The sequence below is a fragment of the Copadichromis virginalis genome, linkage group LG11, assembly GCF_057382275.1.
Source record: "Copadichromis virginalis isolate Kocher_CV1m ecotype Utaka linkage group LG11, C_Virginalis_male_GT1.1, whole genome shotgun sequence".
Taxonomy (NCBI): Eukaryota; Metazoa; Chordata; class Actinopteri; order Cichliformes; family Cichlidae; genus Copadichromis; species Copadichromis virginalis.
The window spans coordinates 14821690-14847891 of NC_140628.1; the positions used below are offsets into that span (position 1 = coordinate 14821690).

Consider the following 26202-nt stretch of genomic DNA (forward strand, 5'->3'; position numbering starts at 1 on the left):
CACAGGTGCAGCACCTATTCTGTTTCAGACAGAGGTCACTGTCACCCCCTCTGAGGAGTGGAGGGATGACTGGAGGGATGAAGCAACTGGAGGACAGGATCCTTCAGTGCCTGTTTGGTTGACAATGGGTTGCTTCTGCCTGCTGAACGGTGGGTTTGTGTATGAAAGGAGGGGTTAGGACTGATACAGAGGGACAGAAGAGAAGAGAGATATTACGAATTGTTACCTCATGGAAGTATTATCTCTCTCTCTCACACACACACACACACACCTACACACACACACAATCTCTCGCTGGTCTGACCTTGTACTGACCTGACACAGTTTTTGGTTCAAATGTCCATAGGGGATCTTCTCAGTCCTGTCACTCTCAGGACCAGCAACTAGTTCATTTTGGAAACAATGACGTATTGTAAAACGTGTTGCAAAAAGGTGTGACATAGTCCTTTAGAAGATTTAAACTGCTGAAAAACCCCCAAAACCTTTTGATCATCACTGGTACCACAAACTCAATGTAGAACACAAACATAACATTAAAAAAATATACAATATGAGATGATATAGGAACACACTTCACTTAACTGGATTCTGAAAAACCAAAAGGAAACAAACTAAAAAGACTGTAACCAAAACAAGGTTGTGGATCATAATGACAAATGTCCCTTTTGCTCCCTCCTGTGGGCAAAGCTGTCCCACATGACCAAGCATCAATGCTGCCCATTTAACTTAAATAAAATGTGAATATATACTTCACAAGATAAGGTTTATTTGTGTTTACGACAAATAGTTTACGACTTTGTCAAAAATCACCACAGTCCCCACCACCACCACCCTCTTGTAGCAGAAATTATGTATTACAGCCGAAATATGTGTGACTGGGGGAATCAACTAATAATCATGATAATGCTGCTGTAACAATGACTTTTGAAGCCAGTCCTCAAGTAAAAGAAAGCAGGAAGTGAATCATAAAAAATGCAACTAAACAAAGAAACAGAGAGACACGAAGTATCATCCAAAGTTTTCAGAGACTCTTAGAGCAAGAGGTGAGTGATGGAGAGAGGAGAGGCGTTTACCTCTGCCTGACACCCATCCATTCACCCCCGTAACAGGAGCGCATCAGAGCTGCAGCCAACAAAGGCAGTTGGAGTGGTTTGAACTGTCCACTCACCGCAATAAAAGGTCATGGAGAATATCTCCTCTTGTGTGCATGATTGTGTGTGTATTCCATGACAGAGACATTCATGGTTTGGTCTACTTAGCCTCTGTCCTATCATCAAAGGACACAGGTGAGAGCAGCATTGTGGCTCCTGAGCTCTCACGTTACCCTTTCAGCTAAGGTAGTTGACATCAAAGAGGGGTGGCTTCAAAAGTGCAAAATGCATGCGCACACACACATACGCACACCGAAAAGCATAAAAAATGCAAGGACATTTTAAGTGCACACGTACGTTGCATGCAAAGGCACACCGGGCAGAAGGACACATACCGTGTGCAGTAGAAGCATTTTTCTAGCAATCACTTCAGCAACAAATCAGTTTTCTCCATTATTTAGTGTTATTTAGTGAGCTAGTATATACAGTACATTTATGTGTACATATGTGTGTATGTACCACTCTCACCTTCTAATCTTAAGACTAGCACAAACTTGTACTTACTGGGAAAAACAAGAACACGATCTCGTAATAATTGGATATTACTGCCATGCAAGTACTTAAATAGGTTGAGTTTTGTGTTCCCTTATACGGCCTCTGGCTGACGTACAGATCCCATGGAGATACTAGTAATGACCTGCCATTTCATCATAGCTACAGCATTTTCCTCTTCTGGACCTGCATGAAGCAGACTTGTCAGGCCCTGTTAGGAAGCCAGAGAGCATGTGCCAGGTGCATCACAGCATCAGCCAATATATGCTCGACACACCAGTTGCAAACATGGCATGCAGAGCAACAGGCTACCAAGGTTTGTTTAGAGAAACAGCGCAATCTTTATGAATTACAAAGAAAATGCATCTTTGCTGCTCCAAAGCATTAAAAAAAATTTAGCTCAAAGAAAGCACTGAGTTGGAAAAAAAAAAGATGATGTGCTGATTTCATTTGAGACAATGAGCCAAGTAGCTGACATTTTCTTTTTATAATTCATTTATAATTTTTCATTTGCTTACAGATGAGGACAGAGGATCATAACAATGCTGACCAAGCTTGAAAAGGCCAAGTGCCTCTGTGCTTTTTAGAGCTCAGTATGTCAGAGAGATTGAGTGATACAGGTCACATGTGTTTATGTGGGGCTGATACCTCATAGTGTGCAAATGAAAACAAATCATGGCTCACCCCACTTGCAAGTCAGTGCCAACATCGTGCTTGTTCCATTTTAGGTTCTGTTAGCATTGTATCATAAAGTTGAACCTGATGAACTTTCTGTAACATCAAACCTGATGTGAACATCCATGCTGGATTCACCTAGAGCATTTTCCGACTCATCAATCTATTTTTCCTTTCATACAACGTCAGATTCTTTTATATATTCACAAATAAAAGTGTCTTGGAGTTTTGACAAATGACTGTAGCGTCTCGCCATTACTCTGACTTTTGCAAATTTTGGCTACATACAGTTCTTCAGATTTTTTCTGGATTCAACACCACATGTATGCAGTAAGTTAGGTCATCGTGTAAAAAGTTAATAAAACCAGAATGCAATGATTTCAAATCACATAATTATACGTATTTTATTCACAATAGAGCAAAGAAACACATCCTTAAACTGAGACATTTTATTTTTATTTTTATTTTAAAGAGCTCATTTTTTATTTGATGGCAGCAACATGTCTCAAAAAAGTGGAATGGGGCATTAAAGCGACAGTAAGCAAAAAAGCAAGTAGTACTAAAAAGAAACATGGAGGAATATTTCATTACTAATTTGCTTAATCAGCAACAGGTTACTAACATGACTGGGTATAAAAACAGTTAGACGTACAGATGGGCAGAGCTTCACCAATGTGCAAAAAACTGCATCTGTGGAGCGATTTCAAAATAATGTTACTCATTGTAAAATTTTAAAAACTGTGAAGATCTGATCAGCTACAGTAAATAATATTATCAAAGGATTCTGAGAATCTGGAGAAATCTCTGTTTGCAAGGGACAAGGTTAAAAATCAATATAGGATTGCCTGTGATCATCAAGCCCTGCATTTAAAAAAAAGCCACGATTGGGTCATGAACATCACTGCATGGGCTCAGGGATGCTTACAGAAATCACTGTCTGTTGTGGAGCAGGGAAATTATTTTACTGCTATTGTTGAATAATTGTCATCAGTACCATTGCATTAATAATATAATCTGGAGTTTATATTGCATTCAGATGTTGAAACAGTGTGTGTCTTTCAGAAAGACTAAGTTGCAGGCTGACAGGAAGTTGCAGGTTTGCAGAGTGTGCCTTTTGCAGAACTGAAACCGAAAGCAGAGTCTAAGTGCAGGTTATTTTGAGGAGCATTTGAGGACGAGACATAGACAGTTAAGAGGTGACACAAAGAGCATGTGAGGTCAACACATACACACACATTCGTTAGATTCTTAGAGGAGAGATTAGTTATGTCTCGACAAGAAAGAGGAACAATTCACTTTAAGATAACGGAAAGTACCAGCCATGAAAATAGAAGATGATCTTCTAGGTGAAAAGTCATTCTGGTGTTGATCTGATCTATGTATAAAATGTATCTGTGACGCATGAAGGGGCGTCAGTAAATCAAACCCTGATGCTATAAAATATCTGTTCATGCTTTGATTAAGTCGAGGACTACTGGCTGTCTGCGTACAGAGTGTCTTCCCACACGTGTGTTCATTAAAATCATTGTTTGACCAAGATCCTCTGGACCAAGAGTGGTTTGTACTCTCCTTCCTCAATTTTGAACCTTAACATTTGGGGGCTTCGTCCGGTGGTTGAGGAGGGAGGATTGGAGGTGTAGACGGTGATGTATGGTCCGTTGTGGTCAGACAGGCAGGCGTGACCCGGCAACCAAACTGAGGGGACAGGCGCCTTTAAAAAGAGGTAGGCACAGGCCTGTTGATTTTATCCGAAGTGTGCTGAATTGGATGATAAAATTAAATGTCTATTCAGTAAAAGTTGCCGGTAAATGTCTGCTTTGATTTTGATGAGAATCTCATGACAGTACTGAGGATTTAAAAGCAGTTGGACTGCTGGTAATGATTGAACGCGGTTGGACCGCTAAAAGGATTTAATACGGTTAGGACCGTGGTAAGCAGTTGGACTGCTCAATGATTTTACTATCTTAGGGAATTTGGTTATTTTTTGGTTATAAGGTTGGACCTGCTTCAGTCTTACACTTTGTTGGGTGTTTTACTGTTGTTCCAAAGTATTATAAATTATTTTAGAATGGAACCGAGGGGGTTCTAGGAAGCGCAGTGCTCAGAGGTAACGCTTGCCAATGCCAAGGACGCTTAGGCATTGTCCTCGAAGAGGGATAGTCAGTTGGTCACTGTGGAGCTTGGGGCACTCCAGAATAACTAGGAGTTAGAGTCTCCTTACCGTTTGGAACGGTAGTCTGCGCTTTTTTGGTCAGCAGAAGTTGGACTTTGGGCGTGTAACTTTAACTTAAAACTTCAGGGTAAGCCTTGGCTGTGTAATGCCAAAAATAGAGCTTCAGGCAAAGTTTGGGTTGGTTGACGCTTTTAAATTGTGTTAGGGACTTTAGAGATGAGGCCAGAAACTGTTGGACAGATACTGGTGAATTGGTCGCAAAAAACTCAGGGAGTTTATCCGCTGGGCGGTTATTTAAAAGTTGTCGAAATTGTGTAGGCGCTAAAGCTGACAGATCTGACAGTGGTTGTAAATATAAGACGTCGTTGTAATATAGAATAAGAAAATTTGGTGTGAGAGATCTCTGTGTGTCGAGTCAGTAATGCACTGACTGCCTGCTGCTATTTTTAGACGGTGTGTGTGAGTGTGAAAATGCAAACGAGTAAGCAGTGAACTGTTTAAGCCACCGTTGGTTTTACAAATACTGCTGCAAACATTGTTGAGTGTGTGTTTAAAATGCCATTTATGTTTATTAGAGGACTATAAATAAAGTTTTGAGTTGCCGTAGGGGATGTATAGTAATTGACTGAAGTTGGATGTAGATATATAAATATATTGAGTGCATTGTGTATACTTAAGATTAACATATTACTTTCAGTAGTAACTTCTCTCCAGCAATAGTTGCTGGTGTGTTTTATTTTTTCAATTTCTTGTGTGAATGCGGTGACTAGAAGGTTTTGAATGATGAATAAAGGTGTGAGAGGTATTTCTTTGGTGATGTAAAGTAGGATGTTTTAAAGTTTGAAACTGTTTTTAATTTAAGAGATGCATGAGTGATGTTATAAGAGTTTAGTTTATTTAAAAGGTGTGTGTGAGAGGATTATGAAATCATTGTGTGAATGATGCTACATTTTAGATCAAAAGTTAGTAGAATTACAGAGGGTTTGTAGATTGTAAATACAAAATAAGTTTGATTAGCCTGGAGAAACAGCAGGGCAGCTGCGTGCTGTGTGTGTGTAACAGGAAATGGTGTGGGTGACAGGAAGTTTGCATGCCCATATAAGGTGACGAGTGAGCACCCAGAGAGAGAAACAGATGAGTTAAACTTTAGGCAGATAAAGCGAATGGAGGTTTTGAGAAAAGAAAAGAAAAGGATATTAATTGTATGTTTTAGTGTGTCAACACAGATTACAGATAAATAAAGGTGGACTTCTCTCAACCTGGAATTTTGAGTACGGCGCCAAAACCACTAGAGTAGCATAATTGGGAGAAAACAGGCCAGATTTTGGCTTAAAATTTTACAGCTTGACCTCGCACTTGTCCCCATCCTGAGAAGAAGCTCAAAGGACAGTTAATCTCCTGATGAAGACCGACAGAACATCGTGGACTTGAGAAGAATTAATAGCAGGCAAAACACAGTGCAACGGAAACCACACTGACGACACCAGCAGCAGCATGTAAGGAACCACGAGGTGGAAACATGTACTGTAAATTACAGGCTGGGCAGTTGAACAGTGGGATAATGAACGGTGGTAAAGCACTGGACACTGATTGTCAGATTTGCCATGCTTGGAGTAATCTTGAAAGAGATGACTGAGAGGATCAACAGAAAAGAAGAAACCACGTGATGAAACATGCACGGTGGACAGCAGGCTGGTAAGAACAGTGTGACATGACTGTTTAAAGGCACTGAATGTGGTATTTTGCCAGGCTGGGACTTGATCCAAAAGGAAAATACTGACGAGAAACAGAGAAGAAACAGACTGTGTTTGCTGGAATTCAAGACAACAAAAGGACACTGAGAGAAGAGGACGGTGACCAGTGAGAGGCGAAGCTGGACGACTTCGACTGTGAGAATACAGGGTGTAATTGGACTGAAAGTGAAGCTTGAACTCATGATGGTTTAGAGATGTCCACCGTCACAAACAAAGAGGTAAACAAGAATAGAAAACACACATAGACAAAGTGTTACATGTGAAATTATTTCTGGAAAGAATCAGAAGTGAGATAGTTTTGAATTAAGAAATTAGGGAAAAGATGCATGAATTAAACCTGACTATAACATATAGAGGCAATGAAGAAAGCAGCTTACACTCACTGAACATTAACAAAATACATAGGAAAAGCAATGAAGACCTGCTTACACGTATATACATGACATAAGTTGGGATTTCTGACCAGAGAAAGGGAAACGGGTAGTTTAAGTACTTATGATAATAATGAAAATGTCTCAGTTGTGTTTCTTTAGGGGCGAAACAGATCTGGATCAATTTTCCACGTGCAGCGGTCAGAAGAAACCTGTAGGTTAACTTGACTGGACATGCCAAGGCAAGTTTCTGGTTGAATTGTTCACAGCGCCATGCCTCCATAAACATGACAAGTGGGCCCTAACTTCTGGCTAAGGAAGTTAGGGCTAGCAGATTTGGGTTAGCAGATTTGGGAAAGAAACTGACGGCTTAAGTGGAGAATTGTGCAGGAGTCTGACACACTGCAAAAGCAACATATGCAAGTTCACATACACAAGCAGAAAATGCATTAACCTTATAAAGACAAGACAAGCTCATGGAGTTTAATGCATAGACACTGATTAAACCTGGCTAAGAACACAAACATATGCAATGAAGAACAGCTTGCTATTTTGTATGAATGATACAATGGTGTGAATGTTTAATAAAATGCATTTGAATTTGTAATTGAGGAATAGAAGAAGCCATATGACAAAGGGAGTGAGTTATGTAAATAAAAGTGATTAAAGTAGTTTTAAAAGAGTGACTTAGGAGTGCTCTCTCATACTGAGTGATCAAAACCAGTGATCACTGTAGAAAGAAATAAAATGATTTAATGAGTTGGGAATGTTTAAACATATGTTTCTGTTGTTACAGCTTCTTGAGAGATGACTCAGTATGCAAATTAGCTGGAGTGAGTGGTGACGAAGGAACTTCCTGAGTGTGTGTGTGACTGTGACTTTCAGGAAGAGGAAGCATGGCAGACGAGAAGTGCAGATTGGGGTAGGGAATTTATAGTTTAATGATTATATGATGTCGTAAGGGGTCTTATGCTGAATTTAAGAGCATAAGGGGGTGATTTTTGTGTGCAAATTGTGTGGTTTTAATGAGACTTTCGGTGTATTGAGGAGGCGAAATTATGTGGTGGCAAAACTTCTGTGCGTTTAAGGTTGTTGAGGTTGTTGTGGTGATGGGTTGATTCTGTCAGTTAGGTTTGGGTTGGTGTTTTTGTTTTTAATAGAGGGAGTTTTAGGAAACATGGACATGTCTGGGAGGGGCCCATTATTTTGTAACAGTGCACTTAAAGAAAACCTGTCAGGTGATTTTGTTTTGTTTTTATGAGCTAACAATCAGCTCTATTTTTTCATTTCTGTTCTAAGCAGGCCTGAAACAGCGAATAACGGCGCTGAAAATTCTCGGGAAGAGCAAATATAAGGCGGCTTTCCAGATTACAATTGGCTGAGGAAAAAGCTACCTGGGGACAATTCAGGTCGTAAGTCCCTGTAAAAAGGATTTTATGCGAGTCAATCCAGTCCAAAAGCATAAAGAAATATTTTCCTATGGAAAATAAAAAAATGACTGAGCTCATTTTGCTGAGGGTGGAGAATCTGACGCGGGAAGCTCCACTATTAGCAAAAATATGGAGTGAATGTGTGAGTGAATGTGAGGATGAATAAATGTGGACAAACAATTTGTTTTTACCAGAGAAAATTTCTGTTTTGTTTTGTTGACTGGGGTTAGATTATGGGATTATAGTATATTGTTGGGAGAATGCCAAATGCTAAAGGGGAAATATTTTTTGATGTAACTCAGTTATCATTAATTGAAGAAACACATGACTGATAACTGTTCTGTTTTAAGTTTATTTTCATGACATAGATTGGATCATGAGTGGGGAAACTGAGCATTTTTAAGTTTTGTATAGTATCTTGACACATGAAATGTATCAAGATAAAGGGGGGTTTAGGGTTTAATAATTTAATTGTTTAATAATTTAGGATCATTTCAGGACCTTTTGGGTTTTTGATCATTTGGATATGGTAAAACTGAAACTGTTATTTTTAAGTTAAGGTTAAAGGATTAAAGTGAACTTGTCACGGTTTGCGGGCCAAGCCGTGTGGAGTTGTAGAAAAGGACCCAAAAGGCGGCAGCTCTGGTGCAGGTGAATATTTATTTACAACGGTGGGCACAAAACAGCACTGGTGGAAAAACAAGAAACCGGAAACCTAAACTGGGTAAGCTAATAACACGAACCAGAAACGAGGATGCAGGGAGGTCCGGGGAAATACACAAGAGACGCAGGGAGACCGAGGGGAAACAACACAGACGAACCAGCAACTACCATAACAGAAGACACAACTTAAATACACCCAGAGAACACAGGGAGATTACACACAGGTGGGGAACACAGGTGACACTGATAAACATAACGAGACAGGGCAGGAGTGAACACAACATTACGCATACTGACGAGAGACTGTCAAAGTAAAACAGGAAGTACACAGAGGTTCAGACAGGAGGAGAGAAAGCACGGGGAGAACACAGACATAACAGGCTGGGGGAAACATGGAATAAACACAAAGAGAGACGAGAGCTCATAAATAGACAGAGGGGCACAAGGGGGTAAGAGTCACAAAGGGAAAAAACACTTAGGGAACACCACAACAGGACACCTCAGAAAACCTGGCCTAAATAAGGAGCGAAAATACAAGGAACCAAGAATACTGGGCCAACATGGCCCAGGACCATGACAGAACTGAATCCTGTTTAGAAGATACAATGCCGGTTTTTCAAAGCTGTGAATAATTCTTAGAGGGAAAATTAGTGAGGGTTGAAGGAGTATGGTTTGATTTCTTTTTTGATTTTTAGAAGAAGTGGTTATAATGTAGGCGTACACATACAGATATTACATAGGAGGTATTTTTAGGATAAAGGGGGAGCTTATAAATAGAAATGATTTTTATACATATTGCATTTTGTGCTTTTAAAGGAGTTGTGGCTCAAATTTGTCTCTGGAGGGTCACGAGCCTTTGGCTAGCGCTATGATTAGCCAATCTACTGTGAGGATAATATGAGTTCATGAAGGATTGCACACGCTTACAGACACAGAGTTAAGAAACACACATGACAGTATTGATTCCAGGCAAAAGGCCTCAAATTCATTTAGCTTTTTGACTGAACTTAAAGAAGGACCAAAGAGGAAGGAAAGCATATATTTTGGGTAAGTCTGATAAACTAGAATTAGGAGGTATTGTTACATTAAAGGGAGCAAATGAAATAAAAAGGCTATACCAAAAACAGGTGATAACATAGGAAATGTGAGGTTAAAATGAAGTTAACACATAGGAGTTGTTTCAAGGCAGCATTTAGCTATGATGAAATGTATACAGGAGTAATTGCTTATATGCTTAAACTTAATTGATTAGAATGGTTGTTTTCTTTTGGATCTTTTAGAGTAGAGGAACTTGCAGCAGCGACAATTTGTGCACAGGATGTTGATGATCAGATAAGGGAAAATAGAGCGAGCAACCGGACGTAAAAGCAGGGCTTAAAGAGTTTTAAGGTGATGAGTAACGTTGAAGAATATATATAAATACAAGTCAATAAGTTAAGAAGATAATTAGGATCAGGCTTTTGATTAAAGAGTCCCAGATAGGATAAGTTAGGGAGGTGCAGGAAAAGGTGTTTTGTTTCCTTTACAGAAGATCTCGGCGACCACAGGAGGGGCGAGGATCCTGGAGATCTCGAGGTCCGAGACCACCAGAGAGGGTCTGAGCGAGGACACAATGTATTGCGACCTCTGGTGTTCCAGAGGTCGAGAGAGGGAGTGTGGAGCAGGGAAATTATTTTACTGCTATTGTTGAATAATTGTCATCAGTACCATTGCATTAATAATATAATCTGGAGTTTATATTGCATTCAGATGTTGAAACAGTGTGTGTCTTTCAGAAAGACTAAGTTGCAGGCTGACAGGAAGTTGCAGGTTTGCAGAGTGTGCCTTTTGCAGAACTGAAACCGAAAGCAGAGTCTAAGTGCAGGTTATTTTGAGGAGCATTTGAGGACGAGACATAGACAGTTAAGAGGTGACACAAAGAGCATGTGAGGTCAACACATACACACACATTCGTTAGATTCTTAGAGGAGAGATTAGTTATGTCTCGACAAGAAAGAGGAACAATTCACTTTAAGATAACGGAAAGTACCAGCCATGAAAATAGAAGATGATCTTCTAGGTGAAAAGTCATTCTGGTGTTGATCTGATCTATGTATAAAATGTATCTGTGACGCATGAAGGGGCGTCAGTAAATCAAACCCTGATGCTATAAAATATCTGTTCATGCTTTGATTAAGTCGAGGACTACTGGCTGTCTGCGTACAGAGTGTCTTCCCACACGTGTGTTCATTAAAATCATTGTTTGACCAAGATCCTCTGGACCAAGAGTGGTTTGTACTCTCCTTCCTCAATTTTGAACCTTAACACTGTGAACACAGTTCTCCAAGCCCTCCACAAATGCTGCTTACATCTCTCTGACGGATAGAAGAAGCCACATGTGAACATGTGGAAAACAGCTCTGTGGTCAGACAAATCCAAATTTGACATCCTTTTTAGAATTCATGGACGCCACATCCTCTGAGCTAAAGAGGGGAAGGACCAATCCAGCTCGTTTTCAGTGCTCAGTTCAAAAGCCTCCATGTCTGATGCCATGAGGATGCATCAGTGGATGAAATGGGCAGCTTGGAACGGCACCATTAGTGCTGAACAATATATACAGGTTTTAGAGCAACATATGAACCCATTTAGATGAAGTCTTTTTTAGGGACTAAACCAGGGGTAGGCAACTCCAGGCCTCAAGGGCCGGTGTCCTGCAGGTTTTAGATGTGTCTTTGATCCAATACAGCTGATTCAAATTGCTAAATTACCTCCTCAACATGTCTTGAAGTTCTCCAGAGGCCTGGTAATGAACTAATCACTTGATTCAGGTGTGTTGACCCAGGGTGATATCTAAAACCTGCAGGACACCGGCACTCAAAGCCTGGAGTTGCCTACCCCTGGACTAGACATGACTATCATGACATTAAAAATATGACAAAAAAGACCCAGGATTGCTTACCTACTAGAATCCAGTATCCTGTCCTACCTAACAAGTCTGGCAGTTGCTCTCCTCAGTTCCCAGACATTTACAGACTGTTGTAAACGAAGAGGGGATGTTGCACAGTGGCAAACATGGACCTGTTCCAGGTTTTTTGAGATGTGCTGCTGCCATTAAATTTAAAACGAGCTTAACCCATAAGAGCCCAGAAACATTTTTACCGTCAGGAAAACTTTGGGAGAGTCAATGTCACTTTAAAGGGGCGGTGACGTGGGTTCTTATGGATTAAAATAGTATTTTTTCAACATTTAAATATTTAAACATTGGACATATTTTCTATGTTTTCTGTGGTCCATTGTTAATAAAAACATGCGTTATTGAGATTAGCAAATCATTGCGCTGTTTTTGTACCCAGTGTCCCAACTTTTTTGGATTTAAGTTTGTGCAAACACAGAACAAAGATTGTAGACTCGCCACGCCACAAACACTTCAAACACTTCACTGCCATTTCGCATATTCCTTGAAAAACACCACCACTGGATTCCTATCATTACTCAAACTCTAAAGTAAAGCAGATATACAGTATTATACTTGCATTAAGTTAAAAGAAAATTTCCAGTGTCTCTAAAATGATGCATGTATAATTAGATTTTGTTTTGTTATATATTCCTGTAGTTACCAAAACTATTATGTTCTGTTTTCTTTTGACATAAGAAGACCCGTGATCAGCTGGCTTGATTGCATCTGGTTACTCCTGCAGGTGTGGCCTACAGGAGCAACACTGGAGTGTAGCCAAGGCAGGTGAAATTGTAGCTAGTTTTTAATTTGTTACTTTCTTGCTTTCGCCCTTTCCAAAAGAAATATAAACACACAAATGAACACAGATTTTTTTTCTCTATCCTCCAGCCTAGAGGCAAATTTGGTTTTCTTCCCATTTTTACTTTTATTCTGTTTGAGCACCTGTGGAGCTGGTTGAGAGCCTGACATGGTCTTTGTGGTTTGCCTGTTTTTTTGTTGTTATAAATATCTGCTCACCATGTTGTGAGACTCGTAAACTAACTGAGGTAATGTTTTCCACTTGGTCAGCGAGCAGAGTTGGTCATGATAGAGTCTGGCAGGTTCTGCAACTTTTGATCTTCACTTGATCCAACGTCTGCTTTGGTTTCTCAGACACTATCTGTGGCATCATCAGCTCTCAAATATGTAATTGGAATTACATGAACCATATCCAAAGCGCAGATTCATTCCCATTGGAGGAAATTTCTATGAAGTTATAAATAAGACATTTATTGTTCTAATATATTACCTGTTCTCCCTTTTGAGGCCTCGGGGCTTTATTTGTTCCACTTCCAACTGTGTGCATAAATGCATGCATATCTACTGCACCCATCCACATATTACATTACATCCTGCCAATTGTTCAAATAGATAGATAGATAGATAGATAGATAGATAGATAGATAGATAGATAGATAGATAGATAGATAGATAGATAGATAGATAGATAGATAGATAGATATTTGTAAACTTTTTTTTCTGCAAATATGACAGATACTCTTTCATGGATAAAAAGATTAACTGATAATGGAAACAATCAAGCAATGATAAATGTTGTGAGAATGTTAAATAGTTGAAAATAGTTTGTGCCATACACCATAAATGTTTCATCAATCAGCCTGGCGCTAGCTGTAGTGTTTAGAAACTGAAACCAAACATGTCTCAGGATGTAGCATTTAGTCTTTATTCCACATATATCAGTTGTCACATCATTCAAACTTAATCGATGTTGGTGTTGATCGTTATCATTTGTTTATTCCTCCTCAGTTGGATTCATAGGTGCAGGAGCTCATTATTTAACTGCCTATTCATTTAAAAGAAACATACGACATGCTTAAATGCAAAACACCATATATGTGATTTATTCGCTTTAATCCTCTGATCCATACAGCATAAAAATATATTTACCATACTACTACTGAATTGCTGGCAAAGAGGAGAGAATGCAAAAGCGGCTTCAGTTTTTGTGTCTTTTCATATACTTTTAATGAAAAGTCCTTTGATAAGCTGAAATAGTGAGCTCCGCTACACATTTGTTGGTGGGTTGATTTCTACAATTATACGTGTAATGTTGCTATGATCAGCTGTAACACCACACAACACACTGTGGGAACAACCTTCAACTGTTTAAAATAATCCACAATTTGTACTTAAAGATTTTTAACAGCAACACTGAGTCTGTCTCACGGTATCAGTAAGCTTCTCTTAACTTCCTCATTATCCATAATGACAGCAGCAGGAAATAAAGCACAAATAAAGGAGAAAATAATTGGGAGCAGAGAATATAGTTACGGTGATTATGATTACTATGATTAGCAAGTTGGAACGTAAAATTAAACAAGGGAAACTTAGATGTTATGGATGGACTATAAACAGAGTAGCAGCTGTGAATATCCTGTATCTCACATATACAAACTATGTTTAGTGCAAAAAGTACTAAAAGAAAAGCCCACAATAGATTGGATGCCGTAAAGTTTACACCAATTAGCATGCTAGCCTGAAGATATATGCACACACACACACACACACAACAAGCAAACAAACAAAAGAAAAAATCGTATTATTATTATTATTATTATTAATAATAATAATAATAATAATAATAATAATAATAATAATAATAATAATAATAATAATTCTACTGTTTAACACTCCAAGACAAATACCAAACTAAAACATTTGTTATTGTGCAGCCTGCCTTTCTATCCTGCGCTAAATGTCTGGGCATCATCTTTCCACACATCTTCCTGGCTTAAAGAGGGTTCAGAATATTATTTTCGGTTAGCATTCAATCAAAAATGACCCTGAACCTGAAATACCAAAGTATATTAAACTATTCTGATACAATAAAAAAAATAAAAAGTGAAAGAAATAAAAGACTTGAATCCTGTGTGGCATAGTCAACTGTCAATATCTATTCAGTATTAAAAATTTAAATAAGAAAATAAGGTGGTGTTATCCACTAATTAGTTGGTTAAGCTTAGCACAGCTAATTTGCTGATTTGTCATGTGGGGAGATCTCTGACGGAGCCTCCACATGTTAAACTTGTCTGTGTTAATCGTCCTCTTTCCATTATCTGAATCTTCTCAGAAAGCTAACTAGTGAGTTATTAAAAGCTGCTTCGCACTCAGCACTAACTTTTGTTATCTCATCATTGATCAGCTTATCTCTAGTAGATTAGATCTGCTAAGATGATAAATCACAGTGATTTCCTTGTATACAGTATTTGTTACTGCTACCTCCACACACACCTGTGCACCTGTATAATACTGTGCAGATTATAACTCATGTCAGAGTGGGCATAGCTAAGGCATGGGCAGTCTGACTAGTACAATAGCACGCCGTCGGTGTCAATAACAGGTCTGCATGTGGACTGCCGAACTTCCACTCTGAGCTTGTCGAGCTCTAAGGTTTGTAAGTGGAGCATGAAAACATCCACAAAAATGACAGATTTCACAGCTGGTAGTCGAGGTAGCTTCCTGAGATAATAACCATCTGCAACAAGATGGCAGTAATTTACATGTGGTCCTGGAGCTGTTCTTAAATCTGTGAAGACAAATCGCCTTCATTTTGGTAATATTTTAAGTGGTCAAGCACTGCTCTCCTTGCTTGTCATGACTGCTTTACACATAAAACATGCATAAAAAAGAACTTTTATTCATCCTTATCCAAAAACCTGTCCTTCAAACTGCAAGTTGTTGCATATTGCACATAACGTTCATAAATTTTGGAAGTTCATGGCTATTATTCTCTCCACATGCACAAAAGAATTATGCAAGAAAACATGATCTGGCTAAATTTTGCAAGTGTTCTGGTCAATAAATTACATCAATGATCAATTACCGTCCATTTACTGGCAGTTAAATGCACACAAAGTCACAGAGGTTTCAATGTCTTCCCCTGTTATCAATGAAAAAATACAGCACAATAATCCATTTGGTCACAGCTTTAAATCTTTTTCTTCACTATTATAATAACAGGAACGATGTTGATTTTAGGTGGTTTCTTTCTACATAAAAATAGTGTAGGTATTTCATTTTGCCAACTTGGCTTAGTAAGCACGATGAATGGAAACAGGTGAAAATGAAAAATCACAATAGTATTTTATTTTCTGTCAAGATTTGGTAAAAGTGTTTAATCTCAACATATATTAAAAAAAATGCTGCAGTCTTTCATGGAGGTCTCCTTATAAAAAAGAACCTGCTTTGCTAAGCCTATTGTTCAAATTTTGCAACACTTAAAGAGAACCCACTGCTCACCTGTTTAGGATTATCTAAGCTAATGGAGCTTAGAAATCCATGTAGGACACAAACAGTGCTGCACATCTGTTTGCACTGACCTAAGTGTAAACCACTTTTATGAGAATGACCTGTTCTTCCACTCCTGTCTCCTCTACATCACATCCCTGCTTCCTCAAATTCAAATTTTATTTGTCACACACACACAAAGCTTTATTAGTCCCACGTGTGGGACTAATAAAGGTTATCTTATCTTATCTTATCTTACAACCATACACAGTATGACATGGGGGTGAAATGCTTGTAGCTGTACAATGCCCGACCATTAAATGACAGAAGAAAAGTTTTACAATATTTACAATTTACTACAAAAATTTACAAATTAACTTAGGAATTTACAGTAAAGAATGTGCAAATAGCAGAAGAGATTATAAAGATAAGGATTATAAATTATAGGAATTATAGGATTATAGGAAATGTGTGGTGGTGCGTGTGGTGACGTGTGTGAGAGTCCAGTCTTATAGTGACGTGTTTGGGAGAGTCCAGTCCTACACCTGGTTCAGGGCCCGAATAGCCTGGGGGAAGAAGCTCCTCCTCATTCTCTCTGTTTTGGCCTTAAGGGAGCGGAAGCGCTTCCCAGACCTCAACAGTGAGAAGAGTCCATTTTTGGGATGGGAGAGGTCCATCATAATCTTCCTAGCTTTGGACTTGCACCGCTTGGTGTAGATGGACAGCAGGTCAGGGAGCTCTGATTGAATGATGCGTTCTGCCGAGCGCACCACCCTTTGCAGATCTCGTCTGTCCTGCTTGGTGCTGTTCCCAAACCAGGTGCAGATGTTTGACGTCAGGACGCTCTCGATGGTGCAGGATGGTTCCTCTAACTCTTACTAAAAATTTCACACTTTTGCACCATGCAAGATGGATTCAGAAAGTTGAGACTGTTTTCCCTGCTCTTAACATTGCACTCTGTGTGCTATCATGCATATTCTGATCTGATTTACACAAGTTTTTTTGTGATAGCTTCCACGTGACAATTTGCAGTTAAAGAGGATCTCTAGGTCCTAGGATGACCCATCCTTCATGGTGAGAATTGTCTGTGGCGACAATAGTTTCATATATCACCAACAGTGTTGTAGTTACTCAAGAAAAGGAATGCATTACACATTATTTGTTGCTTTTCTTAGTAAGTAATTAGTCACACTACTTAAAGTAAAGTAAAGGCCGTAAAATGGCCTGAAACGTCTCATAATTACTAGTTAATAATATAAACCTGCAACAACAGTTTCACACACCAACACAAACCCCTGTTCCAATGACAACACATACTATCATTCTTGAACACAAAGCCGACAACAAAAATCCCCACAGTGATTGCATGGTACAAACATGAAAAGGTAGAAGTGGATGCTGCAGCCTGACTGCTCATCATTGCTTCTGTTACCTGATGAAGATCAGGCTCTGGCCCATGGACTGAGGTCAGCAATCACAGCTTTAAAACCACTCTGAGTTTTTGCTTGCTTTGAGTTAGCATGCTTGTAGCCAAAGTTGTGTTAGCAGCATAATACAGTTTTGTCTGTCGTGGATGCAGTTTCCACTTTACCATCACACTCGTGTTCTTTTGGCGCTGGGGGTTGGGAAGCGCATCTGTAACTGGAAAGTCGCCAGTTCGATCCCCGAGCTCTCTGTCCTGGTCGTTGTGTTACCGCCAGTAGGCGGTAGGGACCGCCTACTTGTGCCAGAGGGGCCGATGGCGCGGTATGGCAGCCTCTCCTCTGTCAGTCTGCCCTGGCACAGCTGCTACAACTTGCTTCTACCAGTTGCTTCCACCAGTGTGTGAATGTGAGAGTGAATGAATAATGGAATTGTAAAGCACTTTGGGTGCCTTGAAAAGCGCTATATAAATCCAATCCATTATTATTAATGAAATAATCGTAACTGTAATGCAATTGCTGAATTTAGTACAATAATGTATTATGCTACAACCTTACTAAAAAATGTAATATGATTACAGTAACGTGTTATTTTGTAACTAGCACTGTACACTGTATGACTGAGTTAATATTAGTAGCTAAACCACACTTCAGTTATGGTGATAATTAATGAGCATGAGCCTAACAGTAGCATTAGCATTGTGGCACTGCCACTGCAGGCATGGAAAGCATTGGCACTAAGATTAAAGTACTGACATGTTCTCCATATACACCAGCTTAGCTCTTAATCTTGCTTTGTTTGTCAAATGTAAGTTCTAGTTTTGTACAGTCACAGATTTGAAAAAAAAAAATGCAAAATGTAGATCTACATATATATATATAGTGTCTAATATCAGCATTAATTCTTTTGTGATGCTCCATCAACAGCTTTTTCTGCTTCTCAGTGTACTTTCCAGAGACATCTGCCTTCTGCTGGGCTTGCAGTCTTGAAATTTGTTTGGGGACATCTTAACAGTGGAAAAATGTACCTCAGTTCTGGGAACATGGCAGTTGATGGTGATGCCATTTTTGCAAGAGCATTCAACTATTAAGAGCCAACCTAACAGTGTGCATTCGGTTCTGCCTGTGGCTTCATGAAAGTGAAGAGCATCTAAAGCGCCCTCTTTGCATCCAAGCCTTAATTCATTCCTTATAATGTAACGTTTCCCCCCACCGCCACCACCTTGGGGAGTGCTGGCAGCAAATGAGACGTCAGCTTCTTGCCTCCAACATGGCATGTCTGTTTTTTATTACAGGTTGAAATTTTTTTTTCCCTTCCCATTTTTCCCCTCCAAGCTTTCAATGCCCAAATGGTTCCTTTTTGGAAATAAGTATATGATAATAAATGACTGTTGGAAGCACACAGTGTTACAATGCGGACACATGTACCTTTTGATGAGAAACGGAGGGACAGAGGTCTGATCCTTATTGGTGGAAGAGGTAGGAATTAAAGGTTCTCTTGAGACCAGTTTCAATAAGACACTGAAAGGTATATTAGTCAATTTATCTGGTTGAAAGCAGGGAGTGTGGAGAAAATATGGATGTTTCTTTAAATATTATGAAATATCTAATACTTTAAGGCAAACATGGAGTGTAGCTGCCATCTTAAGTCTGTTAAATTTAGCCGACTGATACAAATAACCTTGACCTCCAGATAATGGTATAAAAGATTCAGACTGTTCCCAGTAAAGTGTGGCCCATTCCAGGAACTGCCACTGAAACACTCACCAACACCTTCTAGTCATACTTACCGTGGCTGCAGGTTGGCATGACTCCAGTCATTTTTTTTAACAGCCACAATATCTGGAAAGTTCTGATGAAGTGTTAAGAGTCTAATAAAGGGATAGATAAAACTCCTGGTGCAAGTATACAGCTTTTCCTATACTCCTTTAGTAAGCTCAATCAGAGACTAACCATTTACCAAGGAATTACCCGAGTGGCAGTCAGATGGCCCATAGACCCGTTTCAGTTTCTGTTTATTCTAAACAACTAAACCAAGCATCTAAAAGCCAAGTTGGTCATTTGCTTACTGCATTACCAGAATGGGTGGCAAAGTGCGACCACCTCCAGTTGTTGTTTGCATTGCGAGATTTTGTGTTTATGGCATGGTATGAGAAAGTGGGGAGCTCGTTGGTGGTCCAATTTAAGAGTTGACAAAGAGATTTAATTTGTTACTACACAGGCTAGTTAATATCTTTATTTAGCAGACACAAATTCACAACCCCCAAATGGAGAATTCCTGTTTTTGGGTACCTATCATAAGTAAGTAAACAAACATCACTAGTTTTGGAGAACTTTGAAAATCTGTGTGATGTCTCTCTCAGAGCCCTGCTGGGTTGCCAAAATCCCCCAGCCATCTGGCTTTATTCAAAGGAACCAGCAGCAATTTTTAGTGTATGGTGCTAAATTATGCAGAAAAACTACAGAACACTAGCTTATGTTACAGTTTGCAGATATTAACAGGTTTGTTTTTCAAGGATTTACACAAATGTAACAGTGTGCAAGCAGATAAAATTATTTTTGTTATAGAAATGATAGCATTTGAGCACATGACCCTCAGTAACAAATAACAATTACCGATTAAAGAAACACACAATTTAATCTTAAACTTGAAATAGTTTAAAAAGGGGTAGTAAGTTTGAGCTTTCCGTGGTTGCTGAATCATTGCACAGGTCTAGCAGGTGGGAGGTAGCGCACAGTGTAGATTCCAGTGTGTGCAAACTGGAGGAAGTATGTACAAGCAAATACAAAGATGTTCTGGAAAGCCCCCATGATATGAAGTGTAAAGTTACACAGGCGTGCGAACGCTGTTGTGGGTATTCGGGCTGCTACACAAACTAACATGGACCCGCATGCACACGCAGAAGCTTACACAAACACACTTCTTATTTATTTGGATTCATATAACCTCAAAATATTCAACAAAAGCTAAGCAAGAATGAAATAAAACAACAACAACAAACTTTCCATCATACAATATCCAAACACACCAGGTAAACAAATTAAACCAACTTCCCCTCGCCCTCATACTGTATATACACTATATGTAGATTGTAATATGCACCCAACATTCAACATCAAGGGCGTCTTTTTAATGGGCTCTTTCAAGGTTTCCTGTAGTTTGGCCTCGACATCACTCCAGTCAGTGTGTAGGAAAAGAATTATGGGAATATCGAAGGGCAAAAACAACAAAATCTTTTTATATGACTGTATTTTATATGTACTGGATATCCCAGCAACCTGGCAACCAAACAAGTAAGCCCTCAGCCACCAGCAGGGTCTTGTGCGGTCTGCAAATTGTTTATGGTGTTACAGCAAGACAAAGTAGCATAGCAACATTGTTTAAAAATCATAAGAAAGGAAGAAAAATAAACAGCATTTCTTGTGGTTTGCTGGAGAACGCGATGTGCTTATGTTAATCCGCCCATAACATTTAATTCAGTATCAGCTATTCAAACCTCCAGCATTATGCCCGACAGACCAAGTTGTATCAGTCCCTTTAAATTTCTTTTTACAGTCAATTAAGGCTTGAGATGCCTTGAGATTTTTATTTATCATGTTTGGGTTTAGCAACAAAGATATATCTTTCAGAGTATTGAAGTTTTTCTTGCCATATTGCAAAATATAATAAAGTAGTTACAGCTGCGGGCAGCTCTCAACGCTACATGGATGAGAGTCCGTGTTGGGTACTGCCCTGCGCCAAGCTGAAAAGCTGTAACAACAAGAGCAAGCACTAAGTCAAATCTACCAGGTTTGTTTGGTTTGAGTTCCACACTGTCCGTATACTGGCAAGGAGGTTTTGGCCCTACAGCACAGCTAAAGGGAAAATGACGCTGGAGAAGCGTTTCACCCAACTGCTTTCATGTGTACTTTTTGTCAGATCAAAAAGGTGATAGCAACAAAAGAAGACAATCAACATCTGAGGCCACGTCCCCATATTGACTTAACAGCATTTCTATTAGTTAATGACAAACGGAGTAAGCATGAATTGAGGCTGCGGTTTGGGGAAGGCCTCAGTGAGGACCAGCAGCAGCTCCCGGGCCAGGCAGATCCCCATGCTACTAATGAGAGGTGAATGAACTGAAAAAGGACAAGGGTACGAAAATGAGAGCAAACAGCTTGGAGCACAGGACGGTATAAAAGGAAACCAGAAGGGGAGTGTGTGAGGTATGGTCTTGTTCCTGAATTTCACATAAATTATCTCCAGTTAAGTTGTTTGCACTGAAAATAAGGATAAGTATTATATAAGTACAGTAAGGTATTGGTTGTGGCTTCATCTATAAATTTGTAGCATTTATTTGTTTAATACAATAAAAATATGATTAACTTTATGAATAATTTCCAGGAACCCCTGGAAGCATTTCCCAATGCACTTACATTTGGCATTTAGATGAAATAGTCTGATATCTGGTAACATAATTTTGAAGTACATTTCGCATTTCTATGAACAAAACATATAGCTGTGACCTTTGGTGACAGATGAGCAAAGATCCAGTTCCTCGTGTTCTTCCTTCATTCCTTGTTAGTGATTTTTATATATATATATTTGCTGCTTTTCTGCTTGTCTGTCATGCTACTTTCCCACATTTTTAAAATGCCACCATTTACAATTGAAACATGATCTATGATATTTCTGGCCATGTTCTCTGAGACAGGTATTGGCTGTTTTCTGCTCTTAAATTCATTAAAACCCAACTCCTCCCTGCCCCCATATTCCCTCCATCCTGGGACTTGCAGGTGAAAGTTTCTCTTATACATCTGCTGGATGTCTCCCATGAAAACTGGTGCTTAGATTCTAGGGGATACTGTTCTATTCCTTATCTTTACTTTGGCCTGACTTATTAAAGATGCTCCACATCTTTAGACACTTTTTTGTGTGAATTAATAAATATTGCCAAGTGGCTCCAGTTTATTCCTCCAGCAGTTTAAGAGAACAAAAGCAGAGTGACAGAAAGTGCAGCCAGACAAAGACAAAACAAAACAGACACACAAACATACATTGACTGACTCACATAGACACACAGCCAGACCAGCAGGCACGTAATTAAGCTCAGATAGCTCACCTGTGCAGAAAGGACAGGTGTGAGTGTGGAGGAGGCACCTCATGAATGTACCCAGCAGGCATACGGGTGTGATAGCCCCACAGGAGAAAACATCTGAGCGTCATGCCTGTATCCTGGCCTCGACTAACGCACACCCCCATGGATAACAAATTCCGCTCAGCTAAACAGCCATGAGAGCTGTCAGTGACTTCAGCAAAGTGTATACGCAGCAAGGGATGCTCTCGGACACACAACCTGCCGGTATACACAAGCATAGACACACACATACACAGAGTACCCCTACACCTCAATCAGACCCTCCCAAGAGGCACTGAGGTGCATCGTTGAAATTCAAGCCCTGCTTAGACAGCACTTCACTGCTGAGAGGCAGAGCAGCTCATCCTGAAAGACGTAATTTCTAAGGGAGAGGGATGATGTGGGGGATGCAGGACCGTGCAAAGTAGGCTGGAGGTGGAAGAGAGATAAAGAAGGGACCTTAAGGGAACATGGAGGAATGGGCATGTACTGGGTCTTTTTCCTAATCAGCGTGTGGTTGATAAAGTCTGAAAATGTAGCAGTTAAAAGTGCAATTAGAGGTGTTCTAGCAGGAGTCACAGAGTGCATTTTAAAACGCAGATTTCAAAACACCTGCAAATCACATGAAGCAGAAAACGTTAATATTTCCTCTCCGTGGAATTATCGCTGCGTTTGCGCATATTTCCTTTGGCCAGTCCATTTCCTCTCACTTTGCTAATACATGCAGGTCTGCTGAGGCTGAAGACGCAAATTTGCTCATTAGTGGGAATGTCAGTGAGTGGGTGTGTGCTTGTATGTATTTTACGGCAGATTGGTCTCCTGTCCAGGTTGTTTCCATGCAGTGAGCCTTGGTACATGCTGGTTTTGGCTCAGAGAATCTCTAGTTATCAATGGAAATTGTATGAATGGATATAAAAATGCTCTCATGATACATCCTCACTGGTGTCTTATATTAGGCTTGCTTTGCAACATTATGGCTTTATAATCCTTGCAAGAGTAGAAGAGGAAATGTGTCACAGCCACCCTGTTTGCCATCTTGGCTGCATGTGTGTGTGTGGGAATGCGAGTGTGTGTGTGTGTGTGTGTGTGTGTGTGTGTGTGTGTGTGTGTGTGTGAGTGAGTACCCACTTGGCTGTTAAGAGTCATTAAAAAAGGGCGTTAGGGAGCCATTGAGTGGTTACTTGTCATTAATGAAGAACAGCACTGACAAATACAAGAACACACACATAACCACTGCCTGTTTGTCTTTAGCTCCCTTTGCTCCCTGCTGCTCTTTGGTACAAACACATTTTTCCCCTCCCTTCTCATTTTTGGTGGTAATAAGTGTGATGCCCTCCACAAACACATTTAGCAGTATAAAAAAAACATTTGCTGCCTTTCTGATTTCATATTTTTTGTATAGGAAGTTTGCATTTTTTAACACTACACTAACTGTGGTGTTACACATCTTAAGAAACCTGAGTTTATCTGCCCACACCTAGGCCTGATTACTGCCACACCTATTCTCAATCCAGATATCACCTAAATAGGATCTGCCTGACAACGTGGAGTAAACCAAAAGATCCCGAAAAGCCAGACATCACACAGGGATCCAAGGAAATTCAGGAACAAGTGAGAAACAAAGTAACTGAGATCTCTCATTTTGGAAAAGGTTATAAAGCCCTTTCTAAAACTGTGAGATTCCAGCGAACCACAGTGAGAGCCATTATCCACAAATGTCGAAAACATGGAACAGTGGTGAACCTTACCAGGAGTGGCCAGCCGATCTAAATTTTCTTAAGAGTGCAGCAATGACTCATCCAAGAGGTCACAAAAGACCCCAGAAAAACAGCCAAAGAACTGCAGGCGTCACTTGCCTCAATTAAAGTCAGTGTTCGTGAGTCCACCATTAGAAAGAGACGGGGCAAAAAACAGCCTGCATGGCAGAGTTCCAAGATGAAAACCACTGCTGAGCAAAAGGTTCATAAAGGTTCGTCTCAGTTTTTCCAGAAAACATCTTCATGATCCCCAAGACTTTTGGGAAAATACTGTGTGAAATGACAAGACAAAAGCTGAACTTTTTGAAAGGTGTCTCTCCATTACATCTGGCGTAAAAATGACAGCATTTCAGAAAAGGAACATCGTACCATCAGTAAAATATGGTGGTGGTAGTGTGATGGTCTTGGGGCTGTTTTGCTGCCTCAGAACCTGGAAGACTTGCTGTGGTAAATGGAACCATGAATTCTGCCGACTACCAAAACATCCTGAAGGAGAATGTCCGACCACCTGTTCATGACCTCAAGCTGAAGTGCACTTGGTTTCTGCAGCAGAACAATGATCCAAAACACACCAGTAAGTCAAGTCCACCTCTGAATGGCTTAAGAAAAACAAAATGAAGACTTTGGAGTGGCCTAGTCAAAGTCATGACCTTAAAAAGGAGGTTCGTGCTTGAGAACGTGGCTGAATTACAACAATTCCACAAAGATGAGTGAGCCGAAATTCCTCCACAGTGCTTTAAAAGAATTATTAACAGTTATACCAAATGCTTGATTAGAGTTGTTGCTGCTGCGCGTGGCCCAACCAGTTATTAGGTTAAGGTGGCATTCACTTTTTCACACATGTTTGTTATCTTTAGTTCATCTTTGTCTAATAAGTACATTGGTTTTATCTGACACATTTAAGTATGACAAACATACAAAAAATAGGAAATCACAATCTGGGCAAACACTTTTTCAGACCACTGTAAAAGTGCACACAAAGAAAAACAAGTCATTTTGCAAAAACAACAATGCATGTGTGAAGTCCTCTTAAAAACTTAGAGGCTCACATGTAGGAAAACAAGGGGTTACCCAAACCACAAACTGGAATTTCTGTTGGTTTTTCTAAGTTAAGCATGAGTTTTTGGAGTATAGCTTCAGTGAGCTTTAATGTGTGATAGAACCGCAGATGATTGTGATATCACAGTCGGATGTGGTTGCTGACAGTGAACTCTGGAAAGGTGAAAGAAGGATGAGGAAGTTGTGTGACAAGACGTTCAGTCACCCCCTTTATTTCCTGGGTCGACAACCCTCATCACTTCCATGCGATTGTCTTAAAGAGGATGTTATGTGTTCAGAGCTGCTCTGCACTTTCTCAACCACAGCTCTATCACTTCAAACGCCTCTGAACTGCTTGTTTACAAGCTGCAGACCATTGATTGTACAGAATTAGTTTGCATTCTAGAGTACAGTACATGTATAACACACAGGAACATCGTTTTCATTTTCTCTGCTCAAGGCTGTCATCTAGTGGCACCATGTTCAGTCAGTGTGAGAAGGAAAATACACAGGATGTGCTGTATCGCTGATTGCAAAATAATGGCGTATCTTTAATCACACGATGTTATCCTCCCGCCCTCTTTCCTCTGTTTTTTTTCTGTGTGCTTTTTTTCTGAGCATGGTTTGAGTTTCACACAGCTGTGTGAGATGGGAATGGTGGTGATTTGTAGCACTATAATGGCTCTTCCTCTGCTGTGCTTCTCCTCCCAAACATTAAGATGACAGTTCTCACCTTACCTTGATCATTACTTACAAGAGCAAAGCCTGGTTTCACGGGGTGGATGAGGGCACCAAGTTGACCTGAGGGTGGGTGATGCAAGGCGAGAAAGGGTGGAGGACTTGCAGGTGTTCAAACTCCCCTGGCTATGGACAGGTGCACAGCACCTGCAGCACATATGTTAGTGTGTGTGTGTGTGTGTGTGCATGTGTGTTAGCTT

General features: G+C 39.9%; 1 long non-coding RNA gene across 1 annotated transcript; it reads left to right on the top strand.

Annotated features, from left to right (window-relative positions):
- Positions 1–7671: 7671 nt before the first annotated feature.
- LOC146698231 (uncharacterized) lies at positions 7672–10961 on the top strand. The gene is made up of 2 exons (XR_014923003.1): positions 7672–10284; positions 10316–10961. It is a non-coding gene; the product is annotated as an uncharacterized LOC146698231 (long non-coding RNA).
- The last annotated feature ends 15241 nt before the right edge of the window (positions 10962–26202 follow it).